Source organism: Colletes gigas, unplaced genomic scaffold, assembly GCF_013123115.1.
Source record: "Colletes gigas isolate AHSC1104 unplaced genomic scaffold, ASM1312311v1 Colletes_gigas_Sc00012, whole genome shotgun sequence".
In the NCBI taxonomy this organism is placed as follows: domain Eukaryota; kingdom Metazoa; phylum Arthropoda; class Insecta; order Hymenoptera; family Colletidae; genus Colletes; species Colletes gigas.
Genome location: NW_025106641.1, coordinates 3,251,922 through 3,269,983, shown reverse-complemented (window position 1 = coordinate 3,269,983; position 18,062 = coordinate 3,251,922). Strand labels below are relative to the sequence as shown.

General features: G+C 51.7%; 1 long non-coding RNA gene across 1 annotated transcript in view; it reads right to left on the bottom strand.

Moving 5' to 3' along the window:
- Positions 1-3,602: 3,602 nt before the first annotated feature.
- The window catches only part of LOC122398881, a 61,464-nt gene continuing 47,004 nt past the window's right edge, over positions 3,603-18,062 (bottom strand). Inside the window, exon 4 of the long non-coding RNA XR_006259227.1 lies at positions 3,603-4,126. This is a non-coding gene — a long non-coding RNA (uncharacterized LOC122398881). The remainder of the gene's footprint in view (positions 4,127-18,062) is intronic.

The window sequence follows — 18,062 nt, the reverse complement described above, 5'->3', positions numbered from 1 at the left end:
GACGCGATCCTTCGTTTTCATTTACCCATCCTGGGGTGACTTGTGTTTTCGTGAAAATCTCCTGGGCTTTCCCATCGATTTTCGTCCGGGGGCCTCCGCAGCTACCTGCGCTCGGAGGAAATTGGAGGGCGGCGAACGACGAATTAAAACGGAGTGGAGCAACGAACCGAACCGACCCGATATTCCCCCCCGTACGGCCCCCTCGTCCCGAAACCCGGCACGGTTCCCGCGCGGAACCTTTTTCCACGCGACCGTAAGACGATCCTCGGCACCGCCAGATGGTCGCGAACCGACAACCGACCGCGCGCCGCTGAAACGGAACGCCGTCGAACAAAGGGACGCCCGCGCTGCGCACGACGCAGCCTCCGCTCCTCTAATCCTGCCAGGCACCGCCGCCGATAATCACTCGATAAATGACCCGTTCATTATGAAAGTCGTGTGAGCGGACTTTTTATCTTTTTACGCGAGGACTTTCTACCGGCAATGCTCGACGACTCGCAGTCGTGGCCATCGCAAAAAGAAGTAATTTCCATTCTATGTACAACGAGACGACACAGCGAACGTTAACATTAACGATCGGCCAGACTCGTCACTGTACGAACAAGGGGTTGACGAAATGATCGAGACAGTCGATGAACTAGTCGATACCGGATATCGCCACGAACCGTCAGTGGGGAGAACCTCATCCCCAGAGATACGAATAACGCGAATATCGCCACTTGCGATCAAGAAGATACTAGAGAGAGAGAGAGAGAGAGAGACATGAAGCACAATGCAATTTCAATTTTCGATATACAGGGTGTTCGGCCACCCCTGGGAAAAATTTTAATGATTGATTCTGGAGGCCAAAATAGGACGAAAATCAAGAATACCAATTTGTTGATGGAGGCTTTGTTAAAAAGTTATTAACGTTTGACGTTCCGTCCGTAAGGAATTTTTTTCTCGAAAATGCGCAGGATTTCGGGGGTATGTCAACTCACCAAAAATGATTGCAATCGACCCCCGTAACCGAAAATAATTTTTCCAGAACGATTTGAAATTCCTTTTTTTCCGTCGAAAAATTCAGGCATCTAATTAGATTTTCGGTAACGAATTTTTTTCTCGAAAATGCGTAAGATTTCGGGGGTATGTCTACTCACCAAAAATGATTGTAACCAACTCCTGCAACCGAAAATAATTTTTCTAGATCGATTTGAAACTTTTCAATTTCGACGAAAAATTGATCCGCTTTCTCGAATTTTTTTCTCGATAATGCGCAGGATTTCGGTGGTGTGTCTACTCACCAAAAATGATTGTAATCGACTCCTGCAACCGAAAATAATTTTTCAAAAACGATTTCAAACCTTTCAATTTCGACGAAAAATTTGTCAATCTTCTCGAATTTTTTTCTCAAAAATGCGTAAGATTTCTAGGGTATGTATAATGACAAAAAATGATGGGAATTGACCCCGCTAGCTAAAAATAATTTTTTTAGCACGATTTGAAATTTTTCAATTTAATTGTTAATAACTTTTTAAGTAAACCTCAGTCAAGAAAGTGATATTCTTGATTCTCGTCTTATTTTGGCCTCTAGAATCCCCCATTAAAATTTTTCCCATATATATACATATATATATTCTTGTACTCCATTTCAATTTTGCATCTAATCTAGAAACACGATAGGAAAGTTTAAAGTGCAAAGTATTTCAGGAGTTGAAAATTGCTGGGTCGCAACGGACCCAGTATCGCGGGGGCGAACGATTAAAATGGTCGAAGAACGTAGCGCGTCCACGGCGCGCCACGCACCGCGGCCTGATACACGCCAGCGGTTGCTATCGATTATAGATAATCGACCGGTCTCTCCGCCAATCTCCGATTCGTAGCTCGAGGGGTAGAGCCGGCGGCGACGGTTAGGGGAAAGGAAAGGCGACGGGCGGAGAGAGCGGGCGAACGCTGGAGGAACCCGTGACAGACGGCGGACGGAACGGCGCGGCGCGGGCGGGGTACAGGGAGAGGACGACGAGGTGGATGGAGGAGGAGCAGGGGGGAGGGGGGCATCGAGGGACGGGAAAGGGGGTTGGGTCGGTTGGCTAACGGCGTTGCGGGGCACAGCGGGGCGAAGGATGGAGTGAGAGAGAGAGAGAGCGGAGGGACACAGCGATAGCTGAAAACGCGCGGCGTGAGTCGCGAGAACTCGAGGAGGGACTTAACGAACGAGCGGACCGAGAACCGACCTCGGGAGTCGGGAGTTAACGCTCGAGGGGTCGTTAATTTTCCGATCGTGCCCTTCCCGTCAGAGGCTGCAGGCTCTCACGAACGGCGAGGGCCACGTAGAGGAGACGGGCAGAAGGCATGCGCGCTGGAAACAAGCGCGGCCACACGCCGCCGTCGGCAGGTAACGCCGCCGAAAGGACGCACCGAAGAATTCGCGCGGTCACGATTAGGAATGTAAAGGTCGCTTCGTGGAAAAAGAATTCGAGGTCTGCGCGGCGGCTCCTAACCTGAGACGGTGGGTGGGTGAAGAGAGGAGGGGGGGGAGTGGGGAGTTACACCGAACGTCGTCGACTACTCGACCGCCGTTAGACGCCCGGCCGCTTCGCGTTGAATTTCGATAAACGCGTCGATCGTGTATCGCGCGCGTCACCACCCCTCCCCCCTTGCCTTGCCAAACGGGGACGGTTCGCGGGCGCTTCCTGTTTCATTTGGCGTTTTATTAGTTTTTCGAACGCGCGCTCGCGCCCGTTGTTTGCGTTGTTTCCGACCTCCCCTCCAGCCCCTCCGTCCTCTCGCCACTCTGGAACGTGGGATCGAGAGAATCACTCTTAATGTCACGGCTCGGCGACGCGGGGGAACGAAAACAGATGATTTTCGCGGACGTCGAATATAAGTGGACAGCGCGACTCGAGCGACGGGATCGATCTTCGTAAATAACGAGCAGCGGCGTTGAAGAGGGGATACTGATTCTCGAAAGAGGGTGTAATCGTTTCGAGGCCTTTTTACGGCGACACGTCGATCCGTGTGTACAGCACTCGTGGCCGACAGGTCCGGACACTTGTTCGAGCTCGGTCATATTATTTTTGTTTGCCGAATCACCCTCGACGTTATGCTCGACGCTGGTCAACCCTGTAAATAAACATAAAGGGACGAGCCCCGCGAACACCAACGGCGAGATCAAGTCGATCCCTAACGATTGCTCGATTAATTTCCTCGCGTGATTCGTTACTCTTGGCTCGAGATTCGATTTTACTAAAATGTCGGGAAATCTGATTCTCGACGGTGCCCCGTATCGCTCGCTGCGTTTCGCGTCTCCAGATAGATGAACACAGGAATTATACGCGTCTAGATATACCATCGAGGCGTTTGAAATTGATCGCGGCGTCTAGTTTGAAATTGATACCCTTGTATCGAACCATTCCAAGGAATCTCTTCATACGATTCAAGACTTCCCGAGACAAACAGCCATCGCCTCGATACCTATCAATTACATCAAACTGGATACCTTAATTGCGTCGGCAACTCGACTGCACGAATAAGATTATAACTATTCGAGCGAAACATATTTGGGAAAAATAAAAAATTCGACAACCCCAAGTGTCCCTTGGTAGAATTTTCATCGTGCCATATCGTATATTATCGTTCCCCAATTACAAACAAATTACAATTCTCGAAGTTTCTTCCATCCACCAAAAAGCAAACGCGAATCGTGGTGGACACCGTCCATCGTAACCACAGAGCCCCAGGCCGAGGCTGGCGAGCAACTACCTGTCGTCTGCTCCAGAGACGTTATATTTAACTCGCGCAGACTCTCGCGCGAGATCTTCTTCGAGCGTATTCTTTTCCTCTCGTCTCGGGCCAGCCTATCCGTGCCGCGGCGCGACTCGACGCGCGGGCCTCTAATTTTAGAACTTTTTGAATTATGTAATACGCGTGTACCCCGGAGATGTTGCATGTACCGTTGACCGAGCAACGATCCGTAGAATTGTAATCGTAGATCTTCACGCGGGGGGGCCACCATCCAACGCATGTCACCAAGAACGTTCGCGATTTTGGACGCTGCGTCATATTACTCCTTTTTCTTCCGATTAAATCCGCCTCCCTGATCTCATGAATGGAGACACCCAAATGAGACTCGAGTGCAGTCCATTTCCTATAAACACAGCAAACAAACATAATTAGAACGGTTGAGAAAGTTCAGTTTTATTGACCCCTTGCACTACTGTGTGAGCTAGATAGGAAGGAGTGAGCTAACTAGCAAGGAGTGAGCTAGCTAGGAAGGACTAAGGTAGCTAGCAAGGAGTGAGCTAGCTAGGAAGAACTAAGGTAGTTAGGAAGGACTAAGCTAGCTAGGAAGGAGTGAGCTAGCTAGTAAGCAAGGAGTGAGCTAGCTACGAAGGACTAAGCTAGATAGGAAGGAGTGAGCTAGCTAGGAAGGAGTGAGCTAGCTAGGAAGGACTAAGCTAGCTACTAGCAAGGAGTGATCTGGCTAGGAAGGAGTGAGCTAGCAAGTAAGCAAGGACTGAGTTAGCTATCTAGCAAGGAGTGAGCTAGCTAATAAGCAATGAGTGAGCTAGCTAGGAAGGAGTGAGCTAGCTAGCAACGAGTGAGCTAGCTAGGAACGAGTGAGCTAGCTAGCAAGGAGTAACCTAGCTAGGAAGGAGTGAGTTAGCTAGCAAGGACTAAGCTAGCTAGGAAGGACTAAGCTAGCTAGGAAGCAGTAAGCTAGCTACGAAGCAGTGTGCTAGCTAACAAGGAAATGACCTAGCTAGCAAGCAGTGAGCAATGAAATTGAACAACCTGACTTATGATCATCAAGTTAGGCCTAAAATTGTCATCACAAAGTGAGACTCAGTGAAAATAGTGCAAGGTGTTAATAAGGATTCAGAGCTTGCTTTCAACAAATTGCCTGAACAGCTAATCTTTGGAAAAGCGGTTGGGCAAAGGTTGTTTTCCCTCCAACGTGACCGGGAGCCAACACACGTCACCCGAAGATACGTATTTCCGTTCGGGCTCGACTAATTTCATTTGCACCGTGATTCACCTAACGACGCTCAAAACGCGACCCGACCCCCACCGACGAATAGAAACGGACAAAGGAGAAACGACGCCAATCCTCCTGTGCGCCCGATTTACGTAACGCCGTCGAGAGTGTCCTTCTCGATTTACGTCGGGGCGCGTCCTTTCTTTCCCCGGCTCGGCGAGACTACCGACCGCGCGCTCTCGCCCTTGCATTCGAGTCGCTCGCGATAAAACGAAACGGACGAAATAGCCGGAGCGTCGAGGACACCGGGATTTGAATTATTGATTCCCGGGGATATTCGAACCCGAAAACCACTCTCTGCACACACCACCGGAGGACTTGGAGAAATTCTCATTTATGGCAACGTCTAGAGCAGGGGGAAAAATCGCCTAAAGATCGATTTATAATGCTGTCCACGAAACGGTTCGAGTCGAACAATAACGTTTAGTGTCCGTGGCGCTGCTTATCCAGCGGACGAGAAGCGTATATATAGGGACGGAGGGGTCGCTCGAACGCTTGCGAGAGAGACGAGAGCGTGGCCATCTGGCGGCGAGCACAGGAAGTTACACCATGGTGTTCGCTAGACTATTTTATAAAATACTTCGCGAGTTAATTACGGAGGTTAGACACGACCAAGGTAGACGAATCTAGCGTCGGGGAATATTGAAAAAAATATATTACACGTGGAAGGGGTTGGATGGAGGAGGAAAAGAAAAAATTTTTTTTTTATCGCGATTACGCTTCCGGGAGCCAGTGTTCATCGACCTTAAAGCGCCCAACCCCACGGGACGGGGGATTTCCAGCGTCTAAAAGGGAAGCGCGCGCCGAGCGGAAATACGGTCTCCAGCGGGAGGGCACGTCGAAGGGAAGAAATTCGCGCGCGCTGCTCGGGGCCGAAACGAGGCGGTAGCAGGTGCGGCCGTTAAGTCGACGACGAAGAAAACGGAGGTGGAAGCACGCAGCGTCGGGTGTTTCTCGGAAGGATCGAGAAGGGAGAGAAGGGTGGAGACGAGGATGGTCGAGGTTCGGTGCCGCTTGGACGTCTTGCACACGGATGACGTTGCGGGATCGGGCATCCGCGGCGTCTACTTCCCTTCCGCCAGCCCAGACCGGAGCGGACCGTGAGCCCAACGGGGTCGTCGTTAATTATTCGAGATTATAGGGAAAACCCTGCAATAAAAAGTTTCTCTCGACGACGTCGACGGAGGCTACGGTGCGGCCGTCGACAAACAAACACTCCTACGCGCTCGCGACTATGCGGGCACCGGATCGATCGAGAGGGCCCCCAGTCCCTTCTTCGCGAACGCCACCGGTCGAGAGCAAACGACCGCCATCTTTATCAGCGAGCATGGCTGTCGGATCGACCCAACTGACCCCTGGGTCGCTCGACATACCGGCTGTCTCGAAATTACGCGACGATCGAAGGTATCTGACGCAAGGACTTAGTGGATCGGGGGAACTGAGAAAAGATGCGCAATAACAAGATCTATTTTAACCCTTTGTACTCCGAATTATATTCCAATTTTGTTACCAGCGGCTCCCAATGCTTTTAAGTGCTTTATTTAGTCAGGACAGATATCGTTCCTCCAAGGCTTGGGGGTTTTATACCACCGATTCTTCTTTGTCTTTTGGCGATTCGGTCACTCTGTGAGGCCACGTGTGACCCGCGTGAGTTTCACGGAATCGCGGCGGCGACTCGAAAGCGATATACCGCTTCCGCACACGTGCTCGTGTAAATATTCTTACACTGATAATTTAGAAATTACTTTACACCAGACCCTAAACCACGCTCGTCCCCGTGCATGGAGGCGAACTGTCTTGGAGGTGGCAGCGATCAAATCTCCATTGCCTTCGGGACCAACCCGCGACATCTCAAGGGGCAGTATTTCCGTCGCGTTTGACTAACTTGATTTGTATTTCGATTTATCCAACAACGTCTCGTTCGACCCGTTCCACGGCCACCTCCTCATCTACTAACCCCCCTCCCCCCGCGAGTCATGGCTCGTTCGCGAGTTTATTTATTTATTTATTCATATTACATGGTATATTTATTTATTTATTTATTTATTCATATTATATAGTATATTTATTTATTTATTTATTCATATTATTTATAGTATATTTATTTATTTATTTATTTATTTATCTAAAGAAAGAATACTTTCTTTGATTCAAGTTAGCCACGCTTTATTAGCTCAGCGCGCCCTCTAATCGATATACATCGATACTCAACGAGAGGGATGAAAGATATAGAGAGATTACGCAAGAGAGCACACGTGCAGTGATTTAACACTAGAACTACCAAAACCAGTCAAAATGACCCATTCATAATTTCTAATAAAATTTATAAAAAATGTATTCGATTGGATTTTTGAAAATTTATCGTAATTTTCTATAAGAGAATAAAGTATCTATTCAATTTCAATTACTTTAGTACAAATAAACACACTATAATTGTCGGTAGTTCTAGTGTTAAGTGATCGATAATTAGCAATTAATAAAATAATAGATCTAGGAGTAAATAAGGATGTGACAGCGAACTTGGTTTATTAACAGTATAATAACAGTGGACTTTAGCGTAAGCAGCAATATATAAATTTTATTAGACACGAAGATACAAACAGAACGAACTGAACAGAATGAACAAAAACAGTTAATGAGGAAACAAAAAACGCATTATCACAGATCGATAATACCAACGTCACTCCGCATACTTCATTCATTCGGATATCGTTGTTCTCCAACAAAGGAGAATAGACTTTAATTGTCATTTCTCTTTTTTATTTTTTAGGTGATTGGTAAACCATTTTGCATATCTATAAATATTGTATATACGTCATGTGTGAATTATAACCTCTTTCTTCAGAGCAACAGAGTATGGTTATTTTCCTAGAAAATCCTTAATATTATCCTTTGTCTTATATCTATTTTATTTATTTACGAGCACGCTCGAGAGGTTAAAAGTAGGGCAATTATCTTTAACCCCTCGAGCCCGACGCCCGGTGCAGCGCAACGACCCGCGAACCGTCCCCGACGTTCCGCGTCTCGCAACATGTATTTTTCGACCCGCGAGCATCGGACCGTATCGTCCAAAGACGGATATTTATACATTTTCGACGTTCCTCCTTTCGCGTAACTGTTCGCGAAAATGACGGTGAAAAAATAAAATTTCTTTTAACGAGCCGCATCGTGCGTCGATCGAGACTGAAAGTCGCGTCGCGCACGAGGGGTTGGAACCCTCAACGACGGCCTCCATGCATCGTGTGACTCCCTACGCGTATAAATAACTATTTTTATCCGTCGTTGTTGTAAGGTTACAGTCGCCCGTGATCGAACCGATGTGGTGTCCGAACAAAATTTAGCAATATTATTTCCACCGAAGATCGATAAATAATAAATATGCTTCTCATCGACAAAGTCTCGCGCCGTTCTCGCGAGACCGTGTTTCGTCTTCGACGCGCGGCTGGAGCCATCCATTTTCTCTCGATCGTCCGTTTCGCGCGCGCAATCGCGTTCGCCAATTATTAGACGGATGAGGATTTCCTGGTTCGTCGACGAGTTAATTTACATCGTCCGTGCGGTTTTTATTCCCGTAACGATAAACGAGGTACGCACCGGCGTGCAGCGCGCGAGATTAATTGGAATTCCAGAACGGCCGTAGCTTCCGAAAGGTCGGCAGGGAGTCGGTAAACGATCGTAAAGTCGCAAGGTCGTGTTTACAGACGCATGTGCGTTCGCTTTCCGGGCGCGTGAATAACCCGACAGGATCGGGCCAGGACGGACGGACGGACGGATCGACTGGCCGTAATACGAGCGCCCGCGCGCGCGCTCCATCGAGCAAGGACCTCTCCTCGCTCCCGCCCGCGTCGAAGGGCGCCAAATTTTATTGCCTCGCGGCTATTGTCGCGTCACGAATTCATTATTCCGCTCCCCGGTACTTTTTGCTCCTTTAATTAACCGACGAATCCGGCCGACGAGGCGAGCAGCGACGCGCGAAATATCGAGATACGTTTCGAAACGCCTCCCGTCGCACGACTGAAAGAGTTCGGGACGCGGGGTGGGGCGGAGAGGGAAACGCGTTCCAGTTTCACCGAGGCGAAAGACGCGTCGAGACGAGAGTTCCTCCTCCCTTCGGACGGCGACGCGGAAGCGGAAGCGGCGCGCGAATACCCCCCCGGAGCGAGAGACAGAGACACAGAGAGAGAGAGAGAGAGAGAGAGAGAGAGAAAGAGAGCCGTAAGCGACCGTCGTGATCGTTTCTCTACGGTACCGTGTTCCTCGGGACTGGATTTTTGGGGACCCCGATGTACACCGTGACGCTTCGACAAACAGCGTAAATAATCCTTTCCGCGCAAAAATGATCCCGAAGTAATTAAGGCGGTCCGAATCCAGGTAGAAAAGTGCCGCGAACAAGACGAGAGACGGCCTCGTACGCGATTCCACGGTCGAGCCGTTTAACGCTGGCCGGCGGGAGCGGCGCGAACCGACCGAAGAGAGAACGTTAGAGAACGCATGGAAGACCCCTAGGGGGTGGGGGGAACCGGTGAATGCGCGCGCCGCAGTTTTTCGGCGGAACGGAAATCCTTTGAAAATCTTTTCGCGACGGAACGGGCCGCGTGAAGAGAACCCGTCCCGTTTGCGTGTGTTGGGTCGCGTGACGCGCGCGTCGGGACGCCTGTCGGTGTGCACGACCGGGCAGGCGAATTAAAGCAGGCCAGCGAGCGGAAAAATCCACGAAGGCCGCTTAATCGAATCGTGGCCGGAGTAACAGGAAGAAGAAAGCTCGCGCGGCGCAGATAAACTCGGCGTGGCGGCGCGTATCTGCAATTCCTGGGCATCGTCGTCGATCCGTCGTCGGCGGTCGCGCGTATCGTCGTCGTCCGGCGACAGCGGCGACGGGATACGCATCGAGACAGTCCTCCCCCCGCGCCTCCCCCCCCCTTCGACTCCCTTGGCCGCCGCGGCGATAGCGAGCGGAGCGTAGCGGGACACGGGGAGGGGAAAGGGGAAAACGGGTAGAGGTCCGCGGTCGCGCGAGAAGCGAGTCCGGGAGGCGCGAGGAATGTATCTAGATAAAAGGCAGCGCGAGTTTATCTCGGCGGGCGCCGCGCGCTTGGCGCTCGTTCGCGCTCGCGTGCAACCGCGTACCAGACCCCGGACACGGGCAACATTTTATTCCAACGATAGATCCGCGGGTCGAACGAACGGGTCCAATAAAAATTATCTTCATTTTGAGGAAAAAACGTATCAATTTTAACCCTTTGCGCTCGAGGGCTCCGGAGCGGAGTCATTTGATATTTTTGTCTTCAAACTCGAGGGCTTTGCTATGGAGGCAATGGAAATAGTTACGTATTGGCGATTGCTTCGAAAAGTATCACTCCTTGGACGATTACAAAGTGTAATAATTTTATAATTTTTTGTTTTTTTATATATCATAACATTTGTATTTGTAATCAATTTAAAAAAATTGCTTGGAGTTGCTGGTAATATGAATGAAAAAAAACTTCGAGTGCAAAGGGTTAGGATATCAAAGACTTCAGTAAGACCTTTACTCATCAGGATACCTCTAAAAATGGCGACACTAGATAAAACATTCTTCGTACGGCCCTGACAATGGTCTAAGGCCCTTAGCTGCTCGTATTTCTGTCAATTCACTTGTTTCGGAAGCTGAACCGTGTAAACCTTGACACCTACTAGAGTTTACGACCTCGCTATATCGTGGCCCCAACTATACCAATAGGGTTATAAATATAAAAGATGCATCGTCAACAGGACAATGTACCCTATCGTATAAAAATCAGTATATTTTCGCAAACAAGATTGAATAGTATTTGCACCTGGACGGCCACCGATTCATGGAGGGTTCCGAGCACGAACGATTCTAAACCGTTCGTGAACACGATCGATAGTTTTATTCGGTCGCGTAAATTCCTGAAATTAGCCACCGTGCGACTTGGAGTGAAAAAATTGTACGTCCAAGTATCGAGGCACGGTCGCGAAGTCGTAAGTCGCGGCTGGTGGGTCGGTGTGCCCGCAATACGCGCGCTTCCAACACAAAGAGACAGCTGGTCCGCGGAGAGCGGCGAGAGCGAGAGACGGCCGCCGACACGGAGGGCCAGAAGGAGAAAAAAGAAGGGAACGAGAGAGGCCTCCGTCGTCTGCCGCGAGTACCGTTACGCGGGGACGGGGCTCTCTCGTGTACGCGGGGCACAATGGACCGAACGAGCCGGCTCGAAGTCTTCTTAATTTTCTCCTTGGTGAGCCCGGCCGGCGGCCGCGTCGAGTCGCGCGAGACGGAACGGAAAGAGAGAACGGGGCAGAAAGTCGAGGCGCAAACAGAGAGAGAGAGAGAGAGAGAGAGAGGTACGAAGCGAGAGAACGAAAACCCGTAGACGCGGCCAGCGAGCAGAGGACCGACAAAGAGAGAAAGATAGAGAGGGAACGACGCCTCTGTCGTCCCGGTCGGCGACGGGCATCGAGGCGGGCTTTAATTAGCACGGGATTTCGGCGAACGAACGGACGGCCAGCGTCGGAGCCTCGTCGTGGACGAGCGAGCGGAGGTTTTCCGTGGTAGTAACGACGCGCAGCCGGCGCGCGCGAGAGAGACGGGACGAGAAAAAGTGATCGCTGGCGGGACGGAGATGCACGATCGAGGACGACCGTGCGTCCGACAGAGACGAAGATAAACGAACAGAGAGAGAGAACGAGAGCTCAGGGCACCGTGAAGAGCCGTGAGTCGCCGCCGCGTGTCCCGAAGAGACGAGGGCAATGGGCAGAGAGAGACGGACGTATAGCTAGCGCGAGAGGGTGGCAGAGAGAGGGATGGGGTAGGACGGCTAGGAAAAAAAAAAAGAAGAACGATCGGGAGAAACAAAGAGAGGGAAGGTTGACGGCTAGGGAGAAGGGCAAACGAAGGGTGTGGGAGCTAGAGGTGGCTGTCGGGCTAGTAGGGTGAGCGGAAGGGCGGCGAGGGGTGCAGAGGTGGTCGAGTCGGGCGTGAGCGATGAGGGGGCGGCAGAACAGCGGCGCTCGAGGGCGAGCGAAGGGCGGCGCGGCTGAGTTGGGTCGCGAAGGGACGCGCGCGCGGCCGGCTAAATAACGGCCTGCCCTATCCTCCTTCTCCACCCACTCGTACCTCGCAGCTCCGCGCCGAGCCGAGCCGCGCCACCTACCCTCGGCCACCCTCTTCTTCGACCTCCCTCTGCCCACCCTCGATCTACAGTTCTGCCTCGCACCTCGACGACGAGGGGGTCGGCGAGGGGTGTACCGGGGGCTGACGCCGGAGATCGGTACATCGAGGGGGCGGAGGGACGACGGGGACAGGGCCGGGGGAGGGTTAACGTTCCGCACCTCTTGCCGCCGTGTTTTCGGGCTTACGTACGCGTTACGTCCACGTAAGCGCGGTTCTATCCGCAACCTCCTTCTCCCTTTACCCCGCTTTCCTATCTATCCTTCCGTCTCTCTTGCTCTCGAACCTTCTACCCGACCCACGTGCACGTGGACACCACCGTGTGCCTCTTGCACACGTATACGTATACGCGTCCTGTTCTACCAAGCGCGCTTCAACGTTTCTTCCCTCCTCCCGTCTTTTCCTCTTCCTCTCTTCCAACGGGTTGGTTATTAAACGAGAAAACGAGACCGCGGTTGCGAGAGAGACCTTCGCGGGGTCCTCCGCTCGCGGATTCTCTGGCACGGTTCGATATACCGGAGGTTATTTAGACCCCGCCGGAGACCGCGAGTCTTCGACGATTTTTTCAAGCCGCCACACGGTGGGCCAGCGGACTACATTATTGTCTCAACGCGAGCACAACTTTGTACCGCTTTGTTTTACGAAACGGTCGACTGAAAAATATCAGGTTGAAAAACAGGTACCAAGCTTCCATCGAAGGGTTAAGTTCGTCGTACGAAGTCACTTCTGCCGAGTAAACTTATGTTGTTCCAAAGTTTCCCACGCGTAAAAATCAAGTGGTGTAATGTTGTTTCCAACTCCGTCATAAAGCGTTTACTCGCGAACTTTGCGTTACGTTTCCTTCCCCTCTCGACGCAACGATATACGTTTCGTAATACAATCTCTAACGACACTGTCTACGCGCGTACTTTTGACTTTTAGACAGGGTAACCTGCTCTCCGTATGACTTGGGTTCTCTCGAGTTACTCCAACCCCATCTCGATTAACCAGGTTAGGGTCGGGGTTAGAAACCGGTTAGAATTCCTGCCGCGGAGTCCCGCCGTCCGAGGGTTTAAGTGCGTCGAAAATCGAAAACGGCGGCAATTAGCGATTATCGGGGCGCGACGATAGCGTCGGTGCGCCGTATCTCGAGGATAGGTTCTTTGCGCGCGGGACGGACCGTATCTCGAAGATATTTCTCACGGAATCGCGTACACGGCGGAGGCCCCCGTAAACGACGTGAAAAATTCATCCCGGCGAGGGAGAGAGAAAACGCGACTAGGAGACGCGAGGAAGGAGACTATAAATACAACGTTACGCTGTCCGTCGGTTTATCTGCGTCAACAAGCGCTAACGCCACCGTGTTTTCAGGCTTACGTGCACGATATACGCGTTTATACGTGGGCGCGCATTTCCCTTCCCTCTTATCCCTCCGTATCGCTCGCGTAAGTCCCGCGTCGTCCCCTCGGTCGTTCCCCCTCCCCCTTTTTGACGCCGCGAGTCGAACATCTCGGTTATTAAAACGGAACGCGCGTTACGCCACCGGTAATGGAAATTCCGGGACTCTCGACGCGGCAGCGATATTTTTTTTACGTTCGATCGACGAAATTCACGAGCCCGAACTTTCTTGGCGCGATCCGTCGTCTTTCGTCGTCTTCAACGCCAGCGCGGAGGAGCCAGTGACCTTGCGAGACCTTCCACCGGTTCCTTGCGCGGTTCGACGTCGCGTAGAGCTGTTGACATTGAATCGTTGGCGGGAAACGCTTTCGATATAATACACAGCCGGGCGGCGCACGTGGAGGAGGGAAACTTGTGTACAATGAAGCACGCCGGTGGAAACGCCGGTATAACAAACGAGACTCCCCCTCCCACCGTTCACTCGTCCTCCTCCACCTCCTCCACCTCCTCCTCCTGCCCCCGACCCAGCTGAGCGGCGTGGTTCAGTTTGTACATTCGTATATGTCTTCCAACGGGCGCTCTTTCTCTCGCACGCTCCCTTGGTCTCTTTCTCTTTCCCGGTTCTCCGCGCACACCTACGTCCCGGCGTACGTGTGCCCGGCGTACATATAGACAACTATATACATAACTCGGGGTATAACTCGGTCTCGAGTTCTCGAGGTGTTTCTGTTTTACCTACCGCCGACTCGTAAACGCAGTTTAAGCGACTTCCAGGCGGCAGTCAGCGCCGCTCTCACATTACGGAAGCGAAGTTTTCAAGTTCCGCGACACTGACCCAGTTTATTCTCTTCTCCCACCTTCCGTCGTGCCCCTCGCCCATTCGCTCCTACTCTCTCGCTCTGCTCTCCTGCCTTTTCATCCTCTCTCCCTCCTAATACTTCCAGTCTGCCGGTAGTTACAGTTTCCCGCAGGTAGTAGGAATGTACGTCCGAATGCACGCTCGCTTCGAGTGCGCTCTCGCTCTCGTACTCCGCTCGAGAGTCGGGATGATTTCACGCGCGCTGCCCGATCATCGCTCTCGGCCACTAAAGAACCGGATGCTCTCATGCCTGTTCGTTCGTTCGATCGCTACGTTCGATCTTTCCTTCGTCGCGCGCGACTCGTTCCGCGCTAAAAAAAAGTGGACGCTATATTTTTCTCTCGCACCTTCCCCCCTCTCCGCCAAAGACCTAGACTCCTTCGACCGGGATAACGAAGCCATTTAATTACGGAAATCGTCGAGAACGAACGCGTAAAATTGCTCGATAACAAATTGAATAATTACGACCACCGGTGAAGCTGTACCACTCTGGTGTCGCGAAGACGACGAGTCAAAAAATTTGTGATTTTCCAAAATGATATATTCCAAAAAGATCGGGATCGATTTACACGTTCTAAACTTCTTTCAACGTTAGAACTATCAGAAAGGTAATCGTTATCGCAGAAGCACGACAAATATTCCCTTTTTGAGGTTAACCGGCCACCATGAACGACCGTTTAATCGACTAACCGTTGGGTGTAAATCATTGCGGCGAATTCCCGTATAACACACTGCCCTCGAGTATCGCTGCCAGGTTTTTTTTTCCCAACCGTGCGTACATATCGATGAGTCGACACGCGTCGACCGATTAACAGGTTAATTCGTACTCGTCGGGCACCGTTGACCCTAATACCCACCGTTAGCGGCGCTAACGTCGCCCGACCGAAAGTACACCGTTTCGCGTTCTCGCGGGCGGCCGTGGTCCCTGCTCCGCGGCCTCTTAGGTTCCTTCCTCGTTTTCAGAATACGCGGTCGGCCTCGTTTCCGAAATACGTACACCCAGACGCGCAGCGTCGACGATGGCTCCCCGTCCACCGGGGCCGCGGCGTTTCCAGCCGATCGCAAACGAAAGCCATAAAAGCCGTTGCCAAATCGTCGTAGCTCGACCGTCCGCGTTCTCCTCGGCTCCCCTTCGTCGTCTCGTCACGTTCTCGCCTCCCTCCCTCTCTTTTTCTCGCGTTTTCCTTCTGCCTCCGACTACTCTGTCCGCGTTCCTCGCCACCCCCCGCTCGCCCCGTCCCCATCATTCCCTCTGCGTCGCTCCCGTTCGCTTCATTGTCCGCGCCTATATCCCCTTCGGCACGTCTCACCTTTTTCGATCGTCAACGGAACGCGAGGGGCCTCGCTTCGCGATTGGAAAGCGCCGCCCCACCCTATTCTGCCCTCCTCGCCTCTCCCTCTATCGCGGTATCTTTCTCTCTCTCTCCCCTTGTCCGTCGGTCGCGTTAACTCGATTCCTTCGCTATCTCGTTCTAGTCCACCGGCCCGCAACACTTTCTGCGCCAAAGTTTGCGTCCGGCGAAGATGGACGAAATTCCACGGACAACAAACAACGAATAAAAGATAAACGATGGTCACCGACACACGAGTGAAATATAATTTTATCCTACCCAAGAATACCATTACGTTTGGCTCCACCGAACGGTTACGTAAACTTCGAAACAGAAGGGAATATTGACGGTGTTCGAGATCACTTAACAGGGTTGATGTGCAATATTAACGAATGATAACTAATACGATATACCTTACAATACGATTTTTCTTTTAATTAGAATATGTATTCATGCCATTGCATCGATCAAATTCAACATAAATATGGGATCAGACATCCGTCGAATTGACGGCTTCCATAAATCTAGTGTTAATAACATAATCCATACGTTGACTCGACTGAAAGTAGCCTGATTCGTGTCGTGTTTGGACTCGTTTTAATCAGAAAACAACGGAAAGTAAAATGGTGTCCTTTTTGATGTTCCACAAAATGACAACCTAACCTGTAAGGGGTGCCTACCACCGTTGGTCCCGAAACGTATGAAAACCGTGCATTATTGCGGTCCGACAGGCCAGCAGCTATCTCGCTCAGTCTCGGGCGTTTCGCTCGTCGAGTCTTTTTCTTTTTCGTCTCGTTCGTCCGTACCGTACCCCGTGGCGAGACGATTCGATACCGTGGCGGCGTCGGCGGCAGCGGCAGCGACGGTGGCCGGCTGGCAGAAAGAAAAAATGCCTCGTCCGTGGCTCGAGAGAGTAACAGGCCCCCGTGAGACGGCGCGGTGGTAAGCGTTAAAGGGGGACGGGGCGGTGGCGGCAGGAGGAGGGAGACAGAGAGGGAACAGGGGCGAGGAAGAGACGTACGCGGCGGCACGAAGAGGCGACTGGCACATGTACGCGCGGCCGTGGGTAGGGCCCTGCCAACCCGACCGACAGACCGGCCAGCCGGCCGACCAGCCAACCAACCAGCCATCAGCCATCCTGTCATAGACAGGATGCGAGGGTCCGCGAGTCCCGGGCTGCGTCGCGTCGCGTTTCGTCGTCGTCGTCGTCGTCGTCGCCGTGGTCGTGGTCGTGGTCTTCTTCCTCATCCTCATCCTCATCCTCGTTGTCGTTATGTACGATCGCGGCGTACACACCGCCCTCCCTCCCTCCCTCCCTCTCTTTCTTTATCGTGGATACGCTGTCTCGACCGATGTCTTCCTCCTCGGCGCGTACGCGCGCGCGAGCGGCATGCTCGCGCGCGTGCACGCACGATTCGCGGGAGACCGGGTCTGCCGGATCCGAGAATTTAAAAAGCAGCCGGTTACGAACGGCTGAACGCAGCCAGCATCGCCCGTGGAATCGCGCGGCTCTAAACTACCACCTTCGTCGTCTAAAATGTCATAGATTAGCGGGTCGCGCTACCCGACGTTAATTCCCACATGTCGATCGTACCGTACCTAGCAATCGATCTCGTAAAAACTGGTTTAAATCGAATTCATCGGCCCGGCGTCGTTGTCGTCGCGCGTAGCCGTGCCCCGACCAGGTACACGCCTTTTTTCTGCTTTCTTTTTTCTTTTTTGCTTCTTTCTGGCTCTCCTGTTTTTCCCCGTTCCGTCCCGTCGCCGTTAACGTTTTGTTGGAAGCCGGGTGGTCAAGCAATGCTCCTTTTGTATTTTAAGAGTTTATTCATTTACGTGGAACTCACGCCGAACTCGACTATGAAGAATAACGGAATTTGCTATGGAATTTTTGACTCTTGGATGAGGCGTTAACACCTGCAGACTTCTTGTGTAATTCTGAGACCTTAACCCTCAGTCTGGGTGTATATATATCTTAGCAATAGTAGCGGAGGAGGACCCTTAGACCTAGTGACTAACAGACGATGACGTATCGATGTTTTCGCGACACGGCCACGCAGACAGCAAGAAATAACGACAATATCAATGCGTCTCTATCGTGACGTGTCAAAATAGGAATATTATCCCGAGGAATTATGAACGTTGAGGTACCGTGATGAGCGCGCGAGATAAAATTTGAATACGCCGACAACGGGCGTTGAGGCTTCGAGGTGCAGCTGGCGTGGACCGAGAGGACCGCGTCCCAAGAATATCCGTAAGAAATCGGCGAGTCGTCCGGCCGCGAAATGCCGTCGTCGCTGAAAGCAGCGT